General features: G+C 34.5%; 1 protein-coding gene across 8 annotated transcripts in view; it reads right to left on the bottom strand.

Annotated features, from left to right (window-relative positions):
- Nucleotides 1–26,139, bottom strand: part of CEP170 (centrosomal protein 170) — a 145,198-nt gene that overhangs the window by 106,393 nt on the left and 12,666 nt on the right. The window contains exon 1 of one of the 8 annotated variants that reach the window (XM_082615758.1): nucleotides 8,254–8,327. The exons of the other annotated variants lie outside the window; for them this stretch is intronic. The gene's annotated coding sequence lies outside the window, so the exon portion shown is untranslated. Of the gene's footprint in view, nucleotides 1–8,253; nucleotides 8,328–26,139 lie in introns of those variants that run through there. 8 annotated transcript variants of the gene reach the window in all.

Genomic DNA, 26,139 nt, shown 5'->3' with positions numbered 1-26,139 from the left:
ATGGGATCAATAGCAGAATAACTGAGGCAGAAGAACGGATAAGTGAGGTGGAAGATAAAATAGTGGAAATAACTGCTGCAGAGCAAAATAAAGAAAAAAGAATGAAAAGAACAGAGGACAGTCTCAGAGACCTCTGGGACAACATTAAACGCACCAACATTCGAATTATAGGGGTTCCAGAAGAAGAAGAGAAAAAGAAAGGGACTGAGAAAATATTTGAAGAGATTATAGTTGAAAACTTCCCTAATATGGGAAAGGAAATAGTTAATCAAGTCCAGGAGGCACAGAGAGTCCCATACAGAATAAATCCAAGGAGAAATACGCCAAGACACATATTAATCAAACTGTCAAAAATTAAACACAAAGAAATCATATTAAAAGCAGCAAGGCAAAAACAACAAATAACACACAAGGGAATCCCCATCAGGATAACAGCTGATCTCTCAGCAGAAACTCTACAAGCCAGAAGGGAGTGGCAGGACATACTTAAAGTGATGAAGGAGAAAAACCTGCAACCAAGATTACTCTACCCAGCAAGGATCTCATTCAGATTTGATGGAGAAATTAAAACGTTTACAGACAAGCAAAAGCTGAGAGAGTTCAGCACCACCAAACCAGCTTTACAACAAATGCTAAAGGAACTTCTCTAGGCAAGAAACACAACAGAAGGAAAAGACCTACAATAATGAACCCAAAACAATTAAGAAAATGGGAATAGGAACATACATATCGATAATTACCTTAAATGTAAATGGACTAAATGCTCCCACCAAAAGACACAGAGTGGCTGAATGGATACAAAAACAAGACCCATCTATATGCTGTCTACAAGAGACCCACTTCAGACCTAGAGACACATACAGACTGAAAGTAAGGGGATGGAAAAAGATATTCCATGCAAATGGAAACCAAAAGAAAGCTGGAGTAGCAATTCTCATATCAGACAAAATAGACTTTAAAATAAGGACTACTAGAAGAGACAAAGAAGGACACTACATAATGATCAAGGGATCGATCCAAGAAGAAGATATAACAATTGTAAATATTTATGCACCAAACATAGGAGCACCTCAATACATAAGGCAAATACTAACAGCCATAAAAGGAGAAATCGACAGTAACACACTCATAGTAGGGGACTTTAACACCCCACTTTCACCAATGGACAGATCATCCAAAATGAAAATAAATAAGGAAACACAAGCTTTAAATGATACATTAAACAAGATGGACTTAATTGATATTTATAGGACATTCCATCCAAAAACAACAGAATACACATTTTTCTCAAGTGCTCATGGAACATTCTCCAGGATAGATCATATCTTGGGTCACAAATCAAGCCTTGGTAAATTTAAGAAAATTGAAATTGTATCAAGTATCTTTTCCGACCACAATGCTATGAGACTAGATATCAATTACAGGAAAAGAGCTGTAAAAAATACAAACACATGGAGGCTAAACAATACACTACTTAATAACGAAGTGATCACTGAAGAAATCAAAGAGGAAATTAAAAAATACCTAGAAACAAATGACAATGGAGACACGACGACCCAAAACCTATGGGATGCAGCAAAAGCAGTTCTAAGAGGGAAGTTTATAGCAATACAATCACACCTTAAGAAACAGGAAACATCTCGAATAAACAACCTAACCTTGCACCTAAAGCAATTAGAGAAAGAAGAACAAAAACATCCCAAAGTTAGCAGAAGGAAAGAAATCATAAAAATCAGATCAGAAATAAATGAAAAAGAAATGAAGGAAACGATAGCAAAGATCAATAAAACTAAAAGCTGGTTCTTTGAGAAGATAAACAAAATTGATAAACCATTAGCCAGACTCATCAAGAAAAAAAGGGAGAAGACTCAAATCAATAGAATTAGAAATGAAAAAGGAGAAGTAACAACTGACACTACAGAAATACAAAAGATCATGAGAGATTACTATAAGCAACTCTATGCCAATAAAATGGACAACCTGGAAGAAATGGACAAATTCTTAGAAATGCACAACCTGCCAAGACTGAATCAGGAAGAAATAGAAAATATGAACAGACCAATCACAAGCACTGAAATTGAAACTGTGATAAAAAATCTTCCAACAAACAAAAGCCCAGGACCAGATGGCTTCACAGGCGAATTCTATCAAGCATTTAGAGAAGAGCTAACACCTATCCTTCTCAAACTCTTCCAAAATATAGCAGAGGGAGGAACACTCCCAAACTCATTCTACGAGGCCACCATCACCCTGATACCAAAACCAGGCAAGGATGTCACAAAGAAAGAAAACTACAGGCCAATATCACTGATGAACATAGATGCAAAAATCCTCAACAAAATACTAGCAAACAGAATCCAACAGCACATTAAAAGGATCATACACCATGATCAAGTGGGGTTTATTCCAGGAATGCAAGGATTCTTCAATATACGCAAATCAATCAACGTGATACACCATATTAACAAATTGAAGGAGAAAAACCATATGATCATCTCAATAGATGCAGAGAAAGCTTTCGACAAAATTCAACACCCATTTATGATAAAAACCCTGCATAAAGTAGGCATAGAGGGAACTTTCCTCAACATAATAAAGGCCATATATGACAAACCCACAGCCAGCATCGTCCTCAATGGTGAAAAACTGAAACCATTTCCACTAAGATCAGGAACTAGACAAGGTTGCCCACTTTCACCACTCTTATTCAACCTAGTTTTGGAAGTTTTAGCCACAGCAATCAGAGAAGAAAAGGAAATAAAAGGAATCCAAATTGGAAAAGAAGAAGTAAAGCTGTCACTGTTTGCAGATGACATGATACTATACATAGAGAATCCTAAAGATGCTACCAGAAAACTACTAGAGTTAATCAATGAATTTGGTAAAGTTGCAGGATACAAAATTAATGCACAGAAATCTCTGGCATTCCTATATACTGATGATGAAAAATCTGAAAGTGAAATCAAGGAAACACTCCCATTTACCATTGCAACAAAAAGAATAAAATATCTAGGAATAAACCTACCTAAGGAGACAAAAGACCTGTATGCAGAAAATTATAAGACACTGATGAAAGAAATTAAAGATGATACAAATAGATGGAGAAATATACCATGTTCTTGGATTGGAAGAATCAACATTGTGAAAATGACTCTACTACCCAAAGCAATCTACAGGTTCAATGCAATCCCTATCAAACTACCACTGGCATTTTTCACAGAACTAGAACAAAAAATTTCACAATTTGTATGGAAACACAAAAGACCCCGAATAGCCAAAGCAATCTTGAGAACGAAAAATGGAGCTGGAGGAATCAGGCTCCCTGACTTCAGACTATACTACAAAGCTACAGTAATCAAGACAGTATGGTACTGGCACAAAAACAGAAATAGAGATCAATGGAACAGGATAGAAAGCCCAGAGATAAACCCACGGACATATGGTCACCTTATCTTTGATAAAGGAGGCAGGAATGTACAGTGGAGAAAGGACAGTCTCTTCAATAAGTGGTGCTGGGAAAACTGGATAGGGACATGTAAAAGTATGAGATTAGATCACTCCCTAACACCATACACAAAAATAAGCTCAAAATGGATTAAAGACCTAAATGTAAGGCCAGACACTATCAAACTCTTAGAGGAAAACATAGGCAGAACACTCTATGACATAAATCACAGCAAGATCCTTTTTGACCCACCTCCTAGAGAAATGGAAATAAAGACAAAAATAAACACATGGGACCTAATGAAACTTCAAAGCTTTTGCACAGCAAAGGAAACCATAAACAAGACCAAAAGACAACCCTCAGAATGGGAGAAAATATTTGCAAATGAAGCAACTGACAAAGGATTAATCTCCAAAATTTATAAGCAGCTCATGCAGCTCAATAACAAAAAAACAAACAACCCAATCCAAAAATGGGCAGAAGACCTAAATAGACATTTCTCCACAGAAGATATACAGACTGCCAACAAACACATGAAAGGATGCTCAACATCTTTACTCATTAGAGAAATGCAAATCAAAACTACAATGAGATATCATCTCACACCAGTCAGAATGGCCATCATCAAAAAATCTAGAAACAATAAATGCTGGAGAGGGTGTGGAAAAGAGGGAACACTCTTGCACTGCTGGTGGGAATGTGAATTGGTACAGCCGCTATGGAGAACGGTATGGAGGTTCCTTAAAAAACTACAAATAGAACTACCATATGACCCAGCAATCCCACTACTGGGCATATACCCTGAGAAAACCATAATTCAAAAAGAGACATGTACCAAAATGTTCATAGCAGCCCTATTTACAATAGCCCGGAGATGGAAACAACCTAAGTGTCCATCATCGGATGAATGGATAAAGAAGATGTGGCACATATATACAATGGAATATTACTCAGCCATAAAAAGAAATGAAATTGAGCTATTTGTAATGAGGTGGATAGACCTAGAGTCTGTCATACAGAGTGAAGTAAGTCAGAAAGAGAAAGACAAATACTGTATGCTAACACATATATATGGAATTTAAGAAAAAAAAAATGTCATGAAGAACCTAGGGGTAAGACAGGAATAAAGACAGAGACCTACTAGAGAATGGACTTGAGGATATGGGGAGGGGGAAGGGTAAGCTGTGACAAAGTGAAAGAGCGGCATGGACATATATACACTACCAAACGTAAGGTAGATAGCTAGTGGGAAGCAGCCGCATAGCACAGGGAGATTAGCTCGGTGCCTTGTGACCGCCTGGAGGGGTGGGATAGGGAGGGTGGGAGGGAGACGCAAATGGGAGGGGATATGGAAACATATGTATATGTATAACTGATTAAATTTGTTATAAAGCAAAAAAATAAAATAAAATAAAATTTAAAAAAATAAATAAATAAAATAAAAAAAATAAATAAGTTCTCAATTATAAATGTTTTGAGAAAGACACTCAATTCAAATGAATATATTTGATATCTGATTAAGAGCTAACAATGGACACCAAAGAAATTGCTTCTTTGTCTACCAAGTGTAGACCACTTAATGCACTTTCAAAAACATGCAATTTCAATTTCTCTGTCCTAACATGTATGGTACTTTTTTTTAAAGTGAATGGTTTTTTTTTTTTAATTTTTATTTATTTTATTTTTGGCTGCACTGGGTCTCCATTGCTGCACTCGGGCTTTTCTCTAGTTGAGGGGAGCGGGGGCTACCCCTTGCTGTGGTGCACGGGCTTTTCACTGAGGTGGCTTCTCTTGCTGCGGAGCACGGATCCTAGGTGCGTGGGCTCTAGAGCACAGGCTCAGCAGTTGTGGCGCACGGACCCAGCCACTCCACCGCATGTGGAATCCTCCCAGACCAGGGCTCGAACCCGTGTCCACTGCATTGGCAGGCGGATTCCTAACCACTGTGCCACCAGGGAAGCCCTATACTGTACTTTCTAAATATGTTTCTTCTAGAGCAGCAGCTCCTAATTTTTTTGTCCTTAAGACTCTTTTACACTCTTTTTTTTTTTTAAAGGACCCTAAAGAACACTTTGTTTACATGGGTTAGATATATTAATATTTACCATATTAGAAATACTGAGAAACTGGTATGTATTAATTTATTTAAAATGATCAATAAATCAATTTTACAGAAAAAATGGCTAACATTTTAATGAAGATTTACTATATTTCCAAAACAAATAATTAGTGAGAAGAATAGCACTATTAAACAATTTTAAAAATCTCTTTAAGTTCTGGCTTAATAGAAGATTTTCATATCTGCTCTGAATTCAATCTGTTGCCATATACTGTTTAACTTAAAATATTTAAAGGCCTAGCTTCATACTTATTCCCAGATAAGTAGTGGGAAATGGGAAATTTATTTTAATAGTCTTTCCAAATAACTGAAGATAGTTTTCTTTGATACTACATCAAAACTTCACAGGTGGTAATTTCCTGAAAGTTATTTATAACATGGAATCTGAAACTTTCCATACATTTTAACATGAAAATCCATCTCCTGCTTTGAAGAGATTTTGTAACACTGTGCATTGGTCATTTGAAAAACACTGGTTCCCTGAGTTACACAGATCTTCCAAGTGACAACACATTTCATTATACTATTTTAAAATATCACATTCATTTATATCATCACCCATCTCATCTGAAGTCTTTAATTACTGGGCAGCTGTTAAGCAGCAGACTCAAGCTCCTAAAACTCTAATTTTCTCTTAGAAAATTTTGCCTAAATTTTACTGGCAAAAAAATACTGTCAATTCTTTTCCTTGAAGTGACAGGTTTATACTGTCTGCTAAATACTCAGGTCTACAAAACCATAATTTTTGTCTGTCAGTCATCGTTTCAAGTAAAAATCATGTTCTATGAAACAACTGGCTAGTTCAGCTCACAACTTAAACAATTACACAAATGCTTTTTCTTGAGACAACCATGGCACTTTGGTATACAGTGTTAAGTGCTTTATGTGTAGCTCCATTTAGTCTTACAAAACACTAAAAAGATGTAATTCAAAGGTCAAGACTTAATAAACTTAATCATTTTAACACTGCATCAAGGACATTCTTAAGTGAAACTGGCTTTTTTTCTTACCTGCAAGTGCATGCCAGTGAAGAATATGATTGCTATTAGCATAGTATGGTGCCAGTGCCTTGACTAAGGAAGCAGCAACTTTAGCCACCATTGTTTTTCCATATTATCAGTTCAAAGGTCTATACAATAAAAAAGCCAATAATGTTTTGATAGTATTATGAAAATAGTTTTGACCTCGTGACCCTTGAAATGGTTTCAAGGATTCCCACAGGCCTGTTGACTGGGCTCTAAGAATTACTACTATCTTAGAGGATGTGACTATGTCATTAAGAGCATAAACTTAAGAGTCAGACAGATTGGTGGAGAAGTCTGACTCCTGGTTCCACCACTTATTTCCACATGACCTTGGGCAAGTTACTTACCCTGTGTCCCTTAGTTTCCTCTTGTGTAAAATGGGAATAAGGATAGTATCTACTCAACAGTTTTTTTCTTATTGATCAAAAGAATATTACTTGTAAATATTTTTCCCATGAAATTCCCATATACATTCTTATATGATTTAATTAGAAGCTATACTACAAAACAGTGAAACGAAACATTCTGCAATAAGAAACACATCTATATATCAAAAAAGAAACCTTTAAAATGTAGAATTTCATGTTAAGGTAAAAATCCCATATATTATGAATTTATCTACACATATATGAAACAATTGGTTTCACCAAAATAAGCAAATAATTTTCTGTAAAGTTAGAACAATTACGTCTTACTCCCTTCTCAATTTATTGAATTGATATGGTTAATTTATGTGGATTCTTAAATCTTCCATTCACCTAATTCCTTGATGCAAATGTTGTTGTTAGTCTTCCATCTGTCTACTTTCTGTCAAAATGCTTTTTAGCATTTTATATGTATGTCCTGGCCAAATCAACAGAGAATCAAAAAAATTTTACCAGAAGAAAAAACCTTCCATCTAAATATGGTACATAATTTGCATACTGCCTTTCCAAGGAAAGACAATTTTAAAACATGACATTAATAAGTAAGTCAACAGTTATAAACTCATTTAAGGGAACTGAAGAAAAAAACTTTTCAGCATTTGTATGGGCAATGTCCATAAGACATGTTAAAGGAAATCAAATTAACCTAAATACAGTAAACGAAACACCAGAGCCAACCATGGGCAATAAGAACAGTTTGCAAACATTTTTTAAATTACAAAGTAGTATGTAAGCATGATTCATATGCTACAAAAATATTTTAAGTATTTAGACAATAGCAAGCATAATTATATACCAATATGTAATATATAACTCCACAATATAAACATACAGTAATTATATAACTATATAAAATAAAATAAAGTTAAAATAATGGCTTTTTATATATTTTATTTTGACTTTCAGTGACACTTAAAAGGTAACAAATATACACATTTTCTAAAAAACAAAAATGAAACGCATAATCCTCAAGATGAAGGGTATTTATTTACTGGGGTGGGACAGTGACCATGAGTCATCTTCTAGTTTTTTCTACAATGGGAGGGAATGAGATATGATATAAACCCACTGTCTCTCAGTTCTCACATGGGACTCTATTCCCTTATCTAAGACAGCTTTCTCACTGGTCCCTTAATTGCAATGCTCTTTTCCTACTCACTGAGTTAATACTGACACTTGCACATGGGTAAAACTGAAAACTGAGCTTCCTCAGTGGCCAAGGCAGAAGTTTCAGCTCACCTTCCTCTAAAGGGCAGGAAAAGGGGCCTTTGGGTTTGCCGATTGGACAGAATATGCCCAAGGTCTTGACTTGGGCACTTCAGATATCCTATCTGTAAAAATGAAAAGAAAAACAAAATAACCCAAAACAACAAGAAGAGAGCACATCAAGATAAAATGAGATATAGATATGCTATCCTGTAGTATCCAGCATATTGGGAGGCACTCAATTTATGCTCATTGCCTTTTCTCCCTCTCCTCCTAATCTTTTCTGCCAAATAATACAATAATGCCATAATTTGAGACTCAAAATACATCAACCAAACAATAAACATATGTTGAATATCTTCTATGTCAATGTTCTAAAATTATTCACTTAAAGAAATAATTTAGGGTAAAAATTATGGCAATATAATATGCCTTATAGCTTACTCATAAAAGTAAAAATACTATAACCTTTATTTCATACATATTTCAATTCTGAAAAGTACATTTAATGGATCACTGATTAAAATTCCTGTAACACTTTCTCAAAGCACAAATAGTTTTCAGGTCATACTGGGGATCTAAAGACTGAAGAGGATGGAGGACCACTGACCTTTGCAAAGATTATAGTCCCAGACCTTATTACAACTCAAGTACAGCCATAAACTATAACCTTTGCCCTATGACTTTGCAATTCCTCCAATTAAAGGTGGGAGTATAACTTCCCACTCCATAACTCTGGGCTCTGCCTCATGACTTGTTTTGGCCAGTGGAATGGTGTTAATAGCTGTGATTGAAGTGGAAGCTAAAATGTGCTTGGGCAATTGGGTTTGACCTCTGGTACCTCTGCCATTACCATAGAAAGAACACGCCCTAGCTAGCCCATTACTTCAAGAAGAATGAGACACATGTAGAACAGATGTGTTATCTAACACAGAACTTGAAGCAGGCCCTCAGTTATCATTCAACCCTTAGCTGAAAAATAGAATTAGTGTTGTTTTAAGCCATTGAGAGATGTGCAGTGATTTGCTTCATCACTGACTATAATGCACAAAAGTGAGTATAATTTACTGAAATATAGTATCTTTTTAAAAGTACACTGATAGTCCAATACACTCACTTGAATATTTTCAGAAATACACAATTGAAGTTTTGTTGAAATTGTTCCCTTTTTCCCAGTTTCTTCATCTCAGAATGGTAACATTTATTTGTATAATTAAACCTAAGGCTGTTATGTGTTACACAACTACAAATTGTAGATAAAGGAAGCTTATTTTAACAAGAAGTCCAACAAGGAGAGAATCCAGCTATAGAAGAAGATGCAAGATCACTTTTTCTTTGGGAAAAAGGTCAACATCTATAGTTTACTTTTTCACCATCTGGAACAGCTCAGTTTACCATAGGAGAATCCTCCAATCTCCTCCCAAAGTGGGCAAAGCACACTAATGATGCTGTGGGAGCCAAGTCAAGAAGAAATAACTGGGGGGAACCTCACCATTCCATGTGAAGAGTTTCTATGTATTTATCTCCTTGGTTAAGCATAGCACCTTATCCCACCCTTGAATGAGCTTGATGGTCACATGTTTAGAGTCTCTCTGATTTAGTATCTTCGGATAATAAACCTCTAATCTTTTGTGGGAATAGGGGTTTGGGCAATGGAGCCTACTAGTTCTTTATATGAACTTAACTGATTTTCTTGGTTTCAGTCCACCCTGACTTCCAAGATAACTGGTATCTCACATTCCCAAGCCTTTCCAAGATTCTATGAGAATTCCTTTTTTTCTTTATTTCTTCCTCCCACAGCTCCCCCTCTTCCAAAACTTTCTCAACTTCTCTTCCCAAGTAGCCTCCTCTCATTCTCTTTGTATTAGTGAGACTGGGAAGGAACAGAGAAAACTCCAGGGGCCCTATTCAGTATACTTCTAGAAAACTGCTTCTTTTATCATATGATTTTGAAATAAAATAACATTAAAATAAACTAGCTATTCAAAATATAATAAAATATCTCAATGATCATATATTATCACAATTTTCTTTAGTGTAATAATCATTGTTTCCTTTTCTTTTTTCCAGATTGACTCAAGAACGTTAGCTACTCTTAAGAGAAGTGAATTCCCAATGATAATATCTGCTCTCCATATCTGTAGTTTGGTTACTTCATTCTAATTGCATTGATTTCAAACTTCAGGTTATATGCTATTAAAATTACAAACACCAGCTATGATTCAACAGAAGCTAAATAAAAGGGGCAAAAGTCTCCACAGTCATGTTAATCTAACTCTGGATATGCCTCCAAACAATCCCGGGACAAATGAGCATTGTATAGTTCATCAAACAACATATGATATGCTAATGTTTCCATACTCTCAGATGAAATGGCTAAAAGAATATTCTTGGTAAATTTATGAATTTGGAAAGAAGCTACGATAAGGAAAACTAATGGATCAGTTCAAACACTTATGTATTTCAAGGTACTTCTTCATAAAACCTTTGTATTAAATTCTCCTATTAAAACAGAAAAAGGCAAGCTGGATAAAATAAAAGGATCCATCTTCATGCTATCTATGAGAGAGTCTGTATATGTAAGGACACAAAGAGGTTGAAAGTAAAGGGATAAAACAAGAAATTCCATGCAAACAGGAATCAAAAGAAAGCTGAGGTGGCTATGTTAATGTCAAATAAAATAGATTTTAATTCAAAAAAAGCTTACAAAAGACAAAGAAGAACATTATATATTGATAAAAGGTTCCACACAGCAAGAAGATATAAAAACTGCAAACATATACACACCTAACAATAGAACATCAAAATATATGAAGCAAAAATGGACAAAATTAAAAAGATAAGTAGACAGTAGAACAGTAACAGTGAAGACTTCAATGCCCCATTTTCAACTATGAAAAACAACCAGACAGAAGATCAATAAAGAAAGAGAAGACTTGATAACACTATGAACCAATCTGACCTAACAGATACATACAAAAGACTCCACTCAACTATAGCAGAATCACATTCTTTTCAAGTGCACAAAGAATATTCTCCATAATAGACCATAACGTTAGGCCTAAAACAAGTCTTAATGAATTTTAAAAGAAGAAAATATTACAGAACTTTTCTAGTCACAATCTAATGAAATTAGAAATCAATAACAGCAGGAAAGCTGGAAAATTCTCAATATGTAAAAACTAAACAACACACTCTTTAACAATGAGTAGGTAAAAAAAGTAATCGTAAGAAAATTAAAAAATAAATTGAAACAAATGAAAACAACAATACAGAATAACAAAACTCATAAGATTTGCTCAAAAGCAGTCCTAATAGAGAAATTTACAGCTGTAACTACTATAAAAAAAAAACAACAAGCAAAAACAAGATCTCAAATCAATAATCTAAATGCACACCTTAAGGAAACCAAACCCAAAAGCAACTGAAGCAAGAAAATAATAAAGATTACTGTTTCTAGTTGTGGCCTTTCTTTTTTGCTTAAAGAAGTCACTTTAACGTTCTTGTAAAGTTTGTTTGGTGGTGCTGAACTCTGTTAGTTTTCGCTTGTTTGTAAAATTTTGATCTCGCTATCAAATCTGAATGAGAACATTGACAGGTAGAGTTTTCTGGGTTGTAGATTTTTCCCTTTCATCACTTTAAATATATTATGTCACTTCCTTCTGACCTGCAGAGTTTCTGCTAAAAAATCAGCTCAGTCCCTTATGTGTAACTGTTGCTTATCCCTTGCTGCTTTTAATAACCTCTTTTTATCTTTAACTTTTGCCATTTTAATTACAATGTATCTTGGTGTGGTGCCCTTTGGGTTGATCCTGTTTGGGACTCTGTACATCCTGGACCTAGATGTCTGTTTCCTTTCCTAGGTTAGGGAAGTTTTCAGCTGTTATATCTTCAAATATGTTCTCTGCCCCTTTCTCTCTCTCTTCTCCTTCTAGGACCCCTATAATGTTAATGTTTTTACACCTGACTTTGTGCCAGTGGTCTGTTAATCTATTCTCATTTTAAATTTAAACATTTTTCTGTTGAGCTTGGGTGACTGCCACTACTCTGTCTCCCAGTTTGCTGACTGTTCCTCTGTATCATCTAACCTACTGCTGATTCCTTCTAACATATTTTTAAATTTCAGTTACATATTCTTCAGCTCTCTTTGCTCTTTACATTTTCTAACTTTTTGCTTAACACCCCACTTACATCAATGAACAGATCATTCAGACAGCAAATCAATAAGGAAACATTAACCTGAAATGACACATTAAAATGGATGGACTTAATATATATAGAACATTCCATGCAAAAGCAGCAGGATACACATTCTTTTCAAGTGCATATGGAATATTCTCCAGGATAGGTGACATGCTAGGCCACAAAATAAGTCTCAGTAAATTTAAGAAAACTGAAGTCATATCAAACATCTTTTCCACCAAAATGCTACGAGACTAGGAATCAACTATAAGAAAAAAACTACCCAAACCACAAACAGATGGAGGCTTAACAATATGTTACTAAACAACCAATAGGTCACTGAAGAAATCAAAGAAGAAACCCCAAAATACCTGTGGACAAATGAAAATGAAAACACAATGATCCAAAATCTATGGGATGTAGCCAAAGCAGTTCAAAGATGGAAGTTTATAGTGATACAAGCTTACCTCAGGAACAGGAAACAAGAAAAATCTCAAACAACCTAACATTACACCTAAAGGAACTACCAAAAGAAAAGCAATCAAAACCCAAAGTTAGATGAAGGAAAGAAATCATAAAGATCAGAGCAGAAATAAATGAAAAAAGGGGCTGAAAAACAATAAAAAAGATCAACAAAACTAAAACCTAGTTCTTTGAAAAGATAAACAAAATTGATAAACCTATAGCCAGACTCATCAAGAAAAAAGACGGCCCAAATCATAAAATCAGAAATGAAAAAGAAGTTACAACCAATGCCACAGAAACTCAAAGGATCATAAAAGGTTACTGTGAACAATATTATGTCAAAATGGACAAATCCCAGAAATGTACAATTTTCCCAATACTGAACAGGGAAGAAACAGAAAAGACTGACAGACCAATTACTAAATAAAATTGAATCAGTAATTTAAGAAAAAAAAAAAAAACAAACAAGCCTCCAAACAAAAGTTCAGGACCATATGGCTTCACAGGTGAATTCTAACAAACATTTAGTAAAGAGTTAATACCTACCCTCAAACTATTCCAAACATTACAGAGGAAGGAACTTTTCCAAACCCATTTTATGAGGCCAGCATCACCCTGATAGCAAAACTAGACAAAGACACTACCCAAAAAAAAAAAAAAAAAAAATCACAGGCCAATATCACTGATGAACCCAGATGCAAAAATCCTAAACAAAATATTAGCAAACCAAGTCCAACAATACGTTATAAAGATTATACACTGTGATCAAATGGGATTTATCCCAGGGATGCAAGGACTTTGCAATTTCTGCAAATCAATCAATGTGATACCACACTAACATACTGAAGAATAAAAATCACATGATCATCTCAATAAATGCAAGAAAAGCTTTTGATAAAATTCAACATTCATTTATGAAAGAAACTCTCCAGAAAATGTGTTAGCAGGGGAACATACCTCAACATGATAAAGGCCATATATGACAAGCCCACAGCTAACATCATACTCAATGGTGAAAAGCAGAAAGCATTTCCTTTAAGATCAGGAACAACACAAGGATTCCCACTCTTACCACTTTTTTTAAACATAGTTTTGGAAGTCCTAGCCACAACCATCAGAGAAGAAAAAGAAACATGAGGAATCCAAGTCAGAAAGGAAGAAGTAAAACTGTCACTGTTTGCAGACAATGTGATATTACACATAGAAAATCCTAAAGAAGTCACCAGCAAACTACTAAAGTTCATTAATGAATCTGGTAAACTTGCAGGATACAAAATTAATATACAAAAATCTGCTGCATTTCTACATATTAATGATGAACTATCAAAAAGAAAAATTAAGAAAACAATCTGATTTCCCATTGTATCAAAAATAACAAAATACCTAGGAATAAATCTAAGGAGGTAAAAGACCTGTAACCAGAAAACTGTAAACACTGAAGAAAGAAACTGAAAATGATACAAATGAAAAGATATACCATGTTCATGGATTTTAAGAATTTATATTGTTAAAATGTCCATAATGCCAAAAGCAAATAACTAGAACAAATAATTCTAAAATTTGTGTGGAAACACAAAAGACCCTGAATAGCCAAAAGTAATATTGAGACAGAAGAACAAAGCTGGCAGTATCACACTCCCTTATTTCAAACCATACTATAAGGCTACAGTAATCGTAACAATATGGCACTGGCCTAAAAAAAGACACATAGATCAATGGAACAAAATAGAGAGCCCAGAAATAAACCCATGCTTATATGGTCGATTAATCTATGACAAAACAGGAAAGAATGTACAGTGAAGAAAAGACAGCCTCTTCAATAAATGGTGTTGATAAACCTGGACAGCTACATGCAAAGGAATTAAACTGGACTACTGTCTCACATCATATACAAAAATAAACTCAAAATGGATTAAAGACTTAAATGTAAGACCTGAAATCATAGAACTCCTAGAAGAAAACACAGGTAGTACACTCTTTGACATTGGTCTTAGCAATGTTTTTTTGGATATATGTCCTCAAGCAAGGGAAGCAAAACAGAAAAATAAACAGGTGTGACTACATCAAGCTAAAACATTGTTGCACTGTGAAGAAAACTATCAACACAATGAAAAAGCATCCTACTGAATGGAAGAAGATATTTGCAAATTATGTACCTGATAAAAGGTTAATATCCAAATGATATATCTGATAAAGGGTAAATATACAAAGATCTCATGCAACTCAACATCAACAGGAACATGAAAAGATGCTGAACACTGCTAATCAACAGAGAAACATAAAGTGAAACCACAATGAAATATCACCTCATACCTGTCAAAATGGCTACCATCAAAAAGACCACAAATAACAAATGTTGGCAAAGATGTCGAGAAAACAGAACCCCTGTACACTGTTGGTGGGAATATCAATTGGTACAGCTACTTTGTAAAACAGTATGAAGGTTCCTCAAAAAACTCAAAATAAAACTACCATAGGATCCAACAACCCCACTCCTGGGTATGTATCAGAAGAAAACAAAAACACCAATTCAAAAAGACATATTGAATATACACCCCAATGTTCATAGAACCATTATTTACAATATTCAAAATATGGAAGCAACCTATGTGTCCATCCATCAAAAGATGAACGAATAAAGAAGACATGAATATATATTTATATAGAATGAAATACTACTCAGCCATAAAAAAGAATGAAATTTTGCCATTTTCAACAACATGTATGGACCTGGAGGATATTAGGCTAAGTGAAATAAGTCAGTGAAAGACAAATACTGTGTGATTATACTGTGTATAATCTAAAAAATAAACTAGTGAATATAACAAAGAACAAACAGATTCACAGATACAGTGAACAAAGTAGTGGTTACCAGTGAGAGAGAGGAAAGGAAAGGGGGAGGGGCAGAATACGGGTAGGGGATTAAGTGGTACAAACTATTAAGTATAATATAAATAACCCTCAAGGATATATTGTACAGCATCAGGAATATTTTATATAACTATAAATGGGAGTATAATCTGTAAAAATTTTGAATCACTATGTTGTACACCTGAAGCTAATACAATACTGTAAATCAACTATACCTCAATTAAAAAAAAAAAGGAATTAACACCAATTCTTTGCAAACTCTTCCAAAAAACTGAAGAGGGAAGACATCCTAATTCATTCTATAAGGGCAGCAATACCTGATACCAAAGGTAGACATAGAAACTACAAGAAAAGAAAACCACACTAAGATATTACTGATGTAACAATCTTCAACAAAATACTGGCAAACTGAATTCAGCAGCATATTAAAAAGGATTATATACCATGGCTTCATGTGATTTATTCCTGGAATGAAAAGATGGGTCAACATATAAAAATGAATCAAGGTAATAGAGTATAATCATAAAATGAAAGGCAAAAATGATCAGAAATTGCATTGGTTAATTATGCAGACTGATGCAGAAAAAGTATTTGACAATATTCAAAATCCTTTCATGATAAAAACACTTAGTAAAGTAGGAAGAGAAGGAAAATTTTGAACATGATAAAGGCCAAATATGAAAAGCCCACAGCTAAATTCATACTCAATGGTAAGAGACTAAAACCTGTGCCCCTAAAATCAGAAACAGGAAAAGAACACCTTCTTTCATCATTTCTATTTAACAAAGTACTGGAAGTCCTAGCCAGAGTAATTAGGTAAGAAAGAGAAATTAAAGGCATCAAAATGAAATGGAAGAAGTAAAATCACCTCTGTTCAAAGATGACAGGATCTTATATGTAGAGAACTCTAAAAGGTCTACCAAAACAACAAAACCCACACTACCTCAGCTAATGAATGAATTCAGAGAAATTGCAGGATATAAAATTAAGTAAAAAATCAGTGGCATTTCTAGTTATTAGCAATAAACAATCTGAAAAGGAAATTAAGAAGAAAATTCCATTTATAATGGCATCAAAAAGAATAAAATACTTAGGAAAATATAACCAAGATGACCCAAGACTTATACCCTGAAAAATAAAAAACACTGCTGAGAGAATTTAAAGGAGACCTAAATAAATGTGAGGACATTCTGTACTCACAGACCTGTTAGGTGATAAGACTACGAAAGCAATCTACAAAGTCAGTGTGATCCTTATCAAAATCCCAACAGTACTGTTTGAAGAAAAAGAAAAATCCATTCTATAAGTCATATGGAATCTCATGGGACTCTGGATAGGCAAAAAAATCCTGAAAAAGAAAAGCAATGTTGAAGAACTCACATTTCCTTATTTCAAAACTTCCTACAAAGTGACAGTAATTACAACAGTATAGTGCTGCATAAAGATAGATCTATATGCTAATGGAACAGAACAGACAGCCCAGAAATAAATCTTCACCTATATGGTCTGTTGGTTTTCAACAAGGGTGCCAAGAACATTCAATGGGAAAAAGACAGCCTTTTCAACAATTAGTGCTGAAAAAATTGGATACCCACATGCAAAAAAATAAAGTTGTATGTACTCTTACCTAATACCATATACAAAAGTTAACTCAAAATGGATCAAAGACTTAAGCTAAAGAGCTAAAACTATGTAAAACTCTTAGAAGGAAAAAGCAGATAAATTGGACTTTATCAGAACTTAACATTTTTGTGCATCAAGGGACACTATGTAGAGAGTGAAATGAATGGGAGAAAATATTTGCAAATCATTTATCTGATAAGCGACTCATATCCAGAATATTATTAGGGAAATGCAAATCAGAATCACAATGAGATACCACTTTATACCTATTAGGATGGCTATTATCAAAAAATGAAAATAACAAGTGTCGGTAAGAATGTGGAGAAATTGGAACCCTGTGCATTGCTGGTGGGGATGTGTAAAGGTGTAGCTGCTATGGTTTCTCAAAAAGCTACACAGAGAATTTCCATATCATCCAGCAATTCCACTCCTTGGTACATACTCAAAACAACTTAAAAAAATGTGGACTCACGCAGATACTTGTACACCAATGTTCACTGCAGCATTATTCACAGTAGCCAAAAGGTGGAAACAACCCAAGTGTCTATCAACAGATGAATAAAAAATATATATGTACATATAAGGGAATATTATTCAGTCATAAAAGGAAGTGAAGTTCTGATACACGCTACAACATGGATGAATCTTAAAACATATTATATTATGCTAAGTGAAATACGACAGATGCAAAAGGGCAAATACTGTATGATCCACTTATAAGAGGGCCCTAAAACAGGCAAATTTATACAGTCAGAAAGTAGAATAGAGGTTATAAGGGGCTGAAGGGAGAGAATAAGAAGTTGTTTAATAGGCACAGAATTTCTGTTTGGGATGACGATAAAGTTCTAGAAATAGTGGTGTCAGTTACACACTGTGAATTTGATGTCACTGAGTTGTACACCTTATGGTTAAAATGGTAAATTTTATGTTATATATACTTTACCATGATTTTTAAAAAAGTGTTATTGACAAAGTCCTCTCTCTGCCTTGATTCCACTGTTCTTATATTGGAGACATAGTAAAACTTTATTTCGTTTAGTTTTGTATTTGGTTCTGTCTATCTTAGAACAAGGTCTTAGAACAAGGTATTTTGGACATTCAAGTTTTCCACAGAAGTGAGAATTTTTCCTTAAATCAGGGATTGGCTAACTTTGGCCTTCTGCCTACTTTGTGAATAAAGTTTTAATGAAACACAAACCTTTTGTATTATAACAGTGGAGTTGAGTAGTTCATACAGAGATCATACGGCTTACAAAGCCTTAAATATTTACTTTCTGGCCCTTTATAGAAAGTCTGCCTTAAAGTATCAACATCAGTTTTGTTTTTTTTTTTTTTTTTCCGGTACGCGGGCCTCTCACTGTTGTGGCCTCTCCCGTTGCGGAGCACAGGCTCCGGACGCGCAGGCTCAGCGGCCATGGCTCACGGGCCCAGTTGCTCTGCAGCATGTGGGATCTTCCCGGACCGGGGCACGAACCCGTGTCCCCTGCATCGGCAGGCGGACTCTCAACCACTGCGCCACCAGGGAAGCCCTCAACATCAGTTTTTAGTTTTACCATTTTCAATGAAAATATTTTAAAATATATTTCATATTTACCCACCTTTTACAATGCAAAATATTAACTACTGTATTTAACTCTACTAGTAGCTCACGATCATCACTATTATCAATAATTACTAAACTATGCTGTAAAAGTGATTTCATCAGAATATATAAGGAATATGGGCTATATCTGTCCTAATACTATCTGTTGATAGTTCTGCTTTTCTGAGACCCCGTACTCACATCATACATGTTTCTTCTGTCTTCTCGCTTCTCATCAGTATTTATTTTTCACTTTAAAGCCCCATTCCCTCCTGCAAGGCCTTAAAAATAACATAAGTATATTTCAACTAGGCTCAAAACGAACAACAAGAATCTGAATGAGAGCTCTTGTGAATAAACTACATGTGTTTTCATTTGAAAGATACGTTTTGTCACTCCGCAAGCTTTAGTTTATTTTTGGATCTTTAGTTGTAGGCAGCAGAATTCTACAGGTGAGATGCTATTGTAAAATAGCATTGTATCTCCCTTCCAAATTAAAGATCAAATTAAATAAGAATATTGAGTTCTTTGAATTCAAAGAAAGGAACTTGATATACACAGAGTATGGAAGAATTTTATCTAAAGAGGAATTAAGAGACTAAAAGATTGGCCCCAAAACTTACTAGTATAGTTTCAGAGATTAGACCATATGGAGTATGCTTACCCATTAATCATGAACATATAATTAACATGTGCAAGGCTTAGGTTTAGATTTAACAAGCTAAATAGATTCAGGGTCCTGAGAGTTCTATACGTAATTCTGAAAAATCAAAACTCTAAATACATGTGCATGTGTTTTGGGCATGAGAGAAGGTAAGAGCTTTCATCACAAAAAGTAAAAACTCCAGGAAATCTCACTAAAGAATTACAAATATTGGGCTTCCCTGGTGGCGCAGTGGTTGAGAGTCCGCCTGCCGATGCAGGGGACACGGGTTCGTGCCCCGATCCCGGAAGATCCCACATGCCGCGGAGCGGCTGGGCCCGCGAGCCATGGCCGCGGAGCCTGTGTGTCCGGAGCCTGTGCTCCGCAACGGGAGAGGCCACAGCAGTGAGAGGCCCGCGTACAGCAAAAAAAAAAAAAAAAAAAAAAAAGAATTACAAATATTAACGTCTATTATTGAGAAATGAATAAATTTTCTTGCTTCATTTAAAGCGATTAACAATATAACTAAAACACAACTCAAGACTCTTCCATTTCCCATAGCATCAATTTCTAATACTGCAAAAACTTAATCGAGAAGCCTACAATCTTAGATATGTAGACTAGACATAAAATTCTGTTGTACATTCTATGGGTTATGGTGGCATGTATCTACCATTATGGTATCTTAGAGTATCTTCATTGCCCTGAAAACCCTCTATGTTTCTCCTATTCATCCCTTCCTGCACCAACCCCTGGCAACCACTGATTTTTTTTTTACTGCCTCCATACTTTTCTACAACATCATATAATTGGAATAATACAGTATGTAGCCTTTTCAGATTGCTTTCTTTCACTTAGTAATATGCATTTAAGGTTCCTCTGTATCTTCTCACAGCTTGATAGCTCATTTCTTTTTAACGCTGAATAATATTCCACTCTCTGGATGTATGACAGTTTATCCATTCACCTGTGAAAGGACATCTTAGTTGCTTCCAAGTTTTGGCAGTTATTAATAAAGCTGCTATAAATATCACATCTTTTTAACCTATCATACTGAGAACCCAAAAGATACGTGACTAATTTTTAAATAAATGTATAAATTCAGGACTACTATTTCACATTTTCCCCCTACTAAATCCCTAATAGAAAATATCCTCAACACTAAAGGCTCTGCCTCTGACACCTTATATTTCTGAAAATGAAAAAAAACATTAGGGATGCATTTCAGCTAAGGACTCAGAATCAAATAAGGTACAGATATGATTGATCATATGCTATAAAGGCAAATAAACATCATTTTCTATAATCTTTTACTTATAATAATAGATAGCATTTATTGACCATTTACTGTATGCCAGACGGTTCTAAGAACTTCATACACACACATGCACACAGCTTTTTAACAACGAAAATTATGTAAGTTCTAGAAAGTAGACAAACATTATATAACAGTTACACCAGAGAACTCTTATTTTACAGAGTACTACACAATGAATTAATCTATTTTTTCTTCATTCATAAAGTATGTACTATGCACTAGTAACAGGGAAAGAGTGATAAGACAGAAAAAGTTCATAATCTCATAGAAGCAAAAATAGACAAACAAAAGCTAAGTAAATGAATAGGACAACTTCAGTGACAATGGGAAGACTGAAACATGAAAAACAAGAACAGCATGATGTAACAGTTCTAAGGTGGTGCTGTTTAGGCTGGGTGGTCCGGGAAACGTGTCTGAGAAAGTGACATATACTTAGAACATACTCAGAAATTCAACTCTGCTGTATAATTAACTTGATATGGGAGAGATAATGAAATACATTCTTGGGAAAAATTTATTCCTTTTAAAATCCCCACCCCCATTTGAGACAGTACAGTTAATCCCCAAAATTAAATCCACAGCTGTGCTTTTTTTGGATACCTACCAAGATACTTGTTCATGAGCATGTGAACAAATTCTGTACTGGGAAAACTTCTGCTTTCATATACTCTTGATTATTTTGGAACGATTGCTCCAAATTTTACCTTTATAATCTGCCACATACATTATTAATTAAATCTTGAAAAAACCAAATACATGTGGAGAAAAAGCCTAATTTACAACTTTTGCCTAAAACAGCATTAAAAGGTAAAAAATTTTTTCATTAAGGAAAATGAAGATGATATTCCAAATATCAATAGTCATACATTCTATATCTGAGTTTACTATATACTTTCAAAGGAAGACTTAGATTTGAGATTTGATGATATACTTTTCTACAAATTGTCGAGGCATTAAAAGTTTCTGCCAAAGGACAAGAATAAAGATACAGACGTAGAGAATGGACTTGAGGGCACTGGGAAGGGGAAGGGGAAGCCGGGACGAAGCGAGAGAGTAGCACTGACATATATACACTACCAAATGTAAAATAGATAGCTAGTGAGAAGCAGCTGCACAGCACAGGTAGATCAGTTCGGTGCTTTGTGACCACCTAGAGGGGTGGGATAAGGAGGGTGGGAGGGAGACGCAAGAGGGAGGGGATATGGGAATATATGTATGCATATAGCTGATTCACTTTGTTATACAGCAGAAACTAACACAACACTGTAAAGCAATTATACTCCAATAAAGATGTTAAAAAAAGTTAATATTAAGGATGAAATTTTCCTATTTAAGGACTATTTCAGAGAAATAAGAATATGCATTTCAAAGACACAAAAGGAATTTTTTCAGTTTCTTATACAACATCACGAAGACAAGGTATTTTTAAAACACCCTTCAAAGCATAAAAAAAAATCTAAGAAGCAAACACTAAATGATTTATATGTAAATGCCTGTATAAAAAATCAGTTGATCTTCCTTTTGTTCACATAAACATCTTTTTAAAGAAAAAAAAAGTTTCTACCAAGTTTTCTCTGCCAGTTTATGAAAAATGTAAAGGCTGACTTGTTTTCTTTTCTAGAACTGTACAACTTTGTTAAAACATAATTTTGTTGTCTTACACTAACAAATCAAGACTCAGATTCAAATATTTATCAAGTACCTCCTTTGTTCCAGTAACTGTACTAGGTGCTTATACTTTCATACAAGCATGAATGAAACAAAACAAGCATGGGAGAAACATTTTTCCCTTGAAGAAAGCTGAAGTTAAATGACTTAACCAAGGTCACAAATCTAGCTGTAGTAAACAGGAGCTATCCAAATTCAAACCTGGGCTTTCAGATACCAAGTTCAGGGGTTCTTCCACAACTACTGTCACCTTTGTATTTTCCTCAAGTATGCCTTAAAATGGTGCTGGTGATGTCAATTCCTATAGATGAAGATTTGGCTAAAGAGTTTGAATATGACTGAAAAGAACGTATTTTTACTTAGTAACATGTTCTGTGACGCTATCTTTTTACACAATAAACACTGACAGGTCATGCAAAATTCAATCTATTTTCAATCTACCTCTTAGCTTCCTGATGGGCTACCAGTAGTAGGTTCCAAGGTTTTCTCCCTGAGAAGTCCATAGACAAGGAAGAATGAATCAATCAATTTATATTAAAATCAAAGACCAAAAATCAATGATCCATCTAGAGGAATGGTACAAATTCAGTAAACTGGGGTACAGCATAGATCAGAAACCTAGAATTTGAAAGAACAGTAAACTATCTCTAAGCTCAATGCACAACTATGAATCTGAAAAACTTTGTCAGGTCAACTATTACTAGGAGCAGGAAAAGGTGCACCAAGCTGTCTCAAAGAACTGAAAACAGAACCTACAGGAGGGAGTGATAGTGGAAGAAAGCAGCTTGAGTTAAGGGTTTATAAGAGCCTGAAACCCAAATGTTTTTGATTCACCTTTCTTAGTTCATTCTATGACAACAAATAGTTTCCTATGACTGCATTAAACAGATAAAATCATGTCACACTACTAAAGACCAACCTATGGGGTAAACGCCAGCAAAAGGAAAAATATATATTAAATTAATTAGTCAGAGTCCTGTTGAGATTTCTATTAAATTTTATTTGAAGTAGTTTACTGCTTCCATTACATGTTCGAGAATCCATAAAAAAGATATAATAATCCTGCATTTCATAGATATCCATTAATTTCTTATTCATATCCCATGGAGACTTAGATCAGACACTTTCACATGATCAAATAAAAATACTCAAAATATGAAAAGCAGTAAATAATTTTTATTTCCAGTAAGTGCCTAGAGACTCAGATTCATAAATTTCATAATTATTCTTACCTGCTCTGGATATAAGCCCTTATTCTGTCCTTATTTTTAACACTGATATATTTGATAAAAATTTTGCTTTTGCTTCCTTCATTTATTTTGGATCCAACACAGAAGGTTTACTCAAACTCTAATACATTTTTAAGAAGTGATCTTGATCATTATATTTGAATTTTGTAAAATAGTAAACTTACTTTTTAGAGTATATGGTATATATACATTATCAGAGAAAGACTCAAATCTCCTAATCAGAAAGCAATTTTGTAACAGAACTCAGTACCCATATTAGTAAATTTGGATTTCCAAGGCCAAGGTAACTTTTGGATTTTGAGCATGATACCCTTAGACAGCAACTTATTTTAAAAAGTAGCGTTACTAGTTTTAATAAATGTTATTTCCTGTTAAGAAACTATAATCCAATTCTTAAGACTAGCTTCTTTTACACGCAGCAAAGTTGGAATATAAAAATACAAGTGCCCTATTAGAATCTAAGGATATCTTACCCTTTCAGAATCTATGTCCTTAAAATTAATGAACTTTCAAATAAAGGGATTAATATATTATCATATGTTTTAAGAGCTTATTCTATTTTAAATGTAAGTTTTTGCATTTTGAAAATTTGTTTTACAAAAGAACTGTTAAGAATGTGCTTTAAAATGATTAGAAAGCATGAAAAAATGTTTAAAGCCTTGAAAAAAATAAAGTACAGACAGTATATAACTCACCTAAAAGAGCTCTCCTTCCTTCTGTTGAGTGCTAGGCTTTTAAAAAATTTTAAAGTCTTGAAAAAGAAAATAAAGTACAGACTAGTCTGCTTTTGCTAATCCACTTCCTCACCTTTCAGCCATTCTTGAATTTACCCTATCTTCTGAAGGTTTACTGAATTTTTGTCCTCTCTCTTCCTCTTAACTGCCTTACTGAATCATAATAAAAAATGACCTCATAATTGCTAAACCCAATGATCATTAACATTCCAATTACATCACCTCTCAGTATCGGTGACCATTCTTACCTTCTAGAAACATTACTTTGGTTTCTCTGACTTCTGTGGCCACTCCTCAATCTCTTTGAAAGTCTCTACTTTCTCTTTAAATCCATGTTTTTAGGAGGTTACTTCCCAATACATGTTCGTTTTAAGACTTCTTTGAAGCTACTGGACTTCAAATACAGTTTATTACATTAAGTCATGCATCTAAGTTTCAAGTCAAAACCTCTTTTATAAGATGCAGACCTTAATTACTTAGAAATCATTTTCAGTTCCAAGTCCCCACTCACCTGTCAAAATTAATCTGAAAAAAAAATTGCATCATTCCATCTTCTGAACAAAATCTGCCTTCCTCCTGTTTTCTCTATCTTGATAAATGGCAGTATCAACCACCCAGGTACTCTCTCTCACAACATCCCTTTATTTAGATAAATCACTGATGAAACGTGTACACGAAAACACATATTTTCTAATTCCTCAAAAAGACCCCTTCAGCTTGGACTGACTGGGTTGACAACATGGGAGAGTAGGGATGGGGGAAATGGGCTGTAATTGTGAAGACTAAAGAGACAGAAATTTAGAAAGTACTAGGGCACAGGAAATACACAATGTCTTGACTTAGAATGCTGAGGTTGGAGGGAAAAACTACAAATTGCACCCAAGAAAAAGAGAGAAAGGGAAGAACAAGTCAGAGATTAGAAATATTAGTGACAAAACCAGATACCTGAAAATCAGATGAAAGAAATGGTTGTCAAGATAGCATTCTTTGATGAAATATCCATCTTATACAAACCTCATATCTTTGGGGAGCAAGGGTTATGAACTTGCAATTAACCTAAATACCATTAGCAAAAAAGGTGCCAGTTTCCATTAATGAATGTCACTAACAATAATTACTAGACACTGAATAGCCCAATTCTCTTTTCCCTAAGCCACCCTCCCCAAATAAATTTCTGAATTTCACTTTACCTTTCATTTAATTGCACTCTATTTGCTCCCACCTCTCCAATTTACAAATTTTAAATTCCTTATTCCATATAGTACATCTTTAACATTCTGGAATTTGTTACATGAACCACTTAAAATCTTAGGGTCTAACTGTGCTCTCTTACTACAAGCAAAGGCTCTTATTTTTCGTGAATAGCCCAACACAGAATTTTTCACATAAGTGAAGGGTAGGGGAATAGTCGAAGTGGAAGGTAGTGAGATGTAGAACTGAGAAGAAATATTTCACTCCTGGATTTGCAACTGAAGGAAATAGCAAAATTACCAGATTAGAGAAACAGTGTATGTTTCATTCAATAGCTCTTCAGCTTAATCAAAAACAAAAACCAAATTATCTACCATTCCTCTTCAAAAGCG

This window comes from Mesoplodon mirus (assembly GCF_964341445.2).
Source record: "Mesoplodon mirus genome assembly, chromosome: 3".
Lineage (NCBI taxonomy): Eukaryota > Metazoa > Chordata > Mammalia > Artiodactyla > Ziphiidae > Mesoplodon > Mesoplodon mirus.
This window is presented reverse-complemented; position numbering and strand designations above follow the sequence as displayed.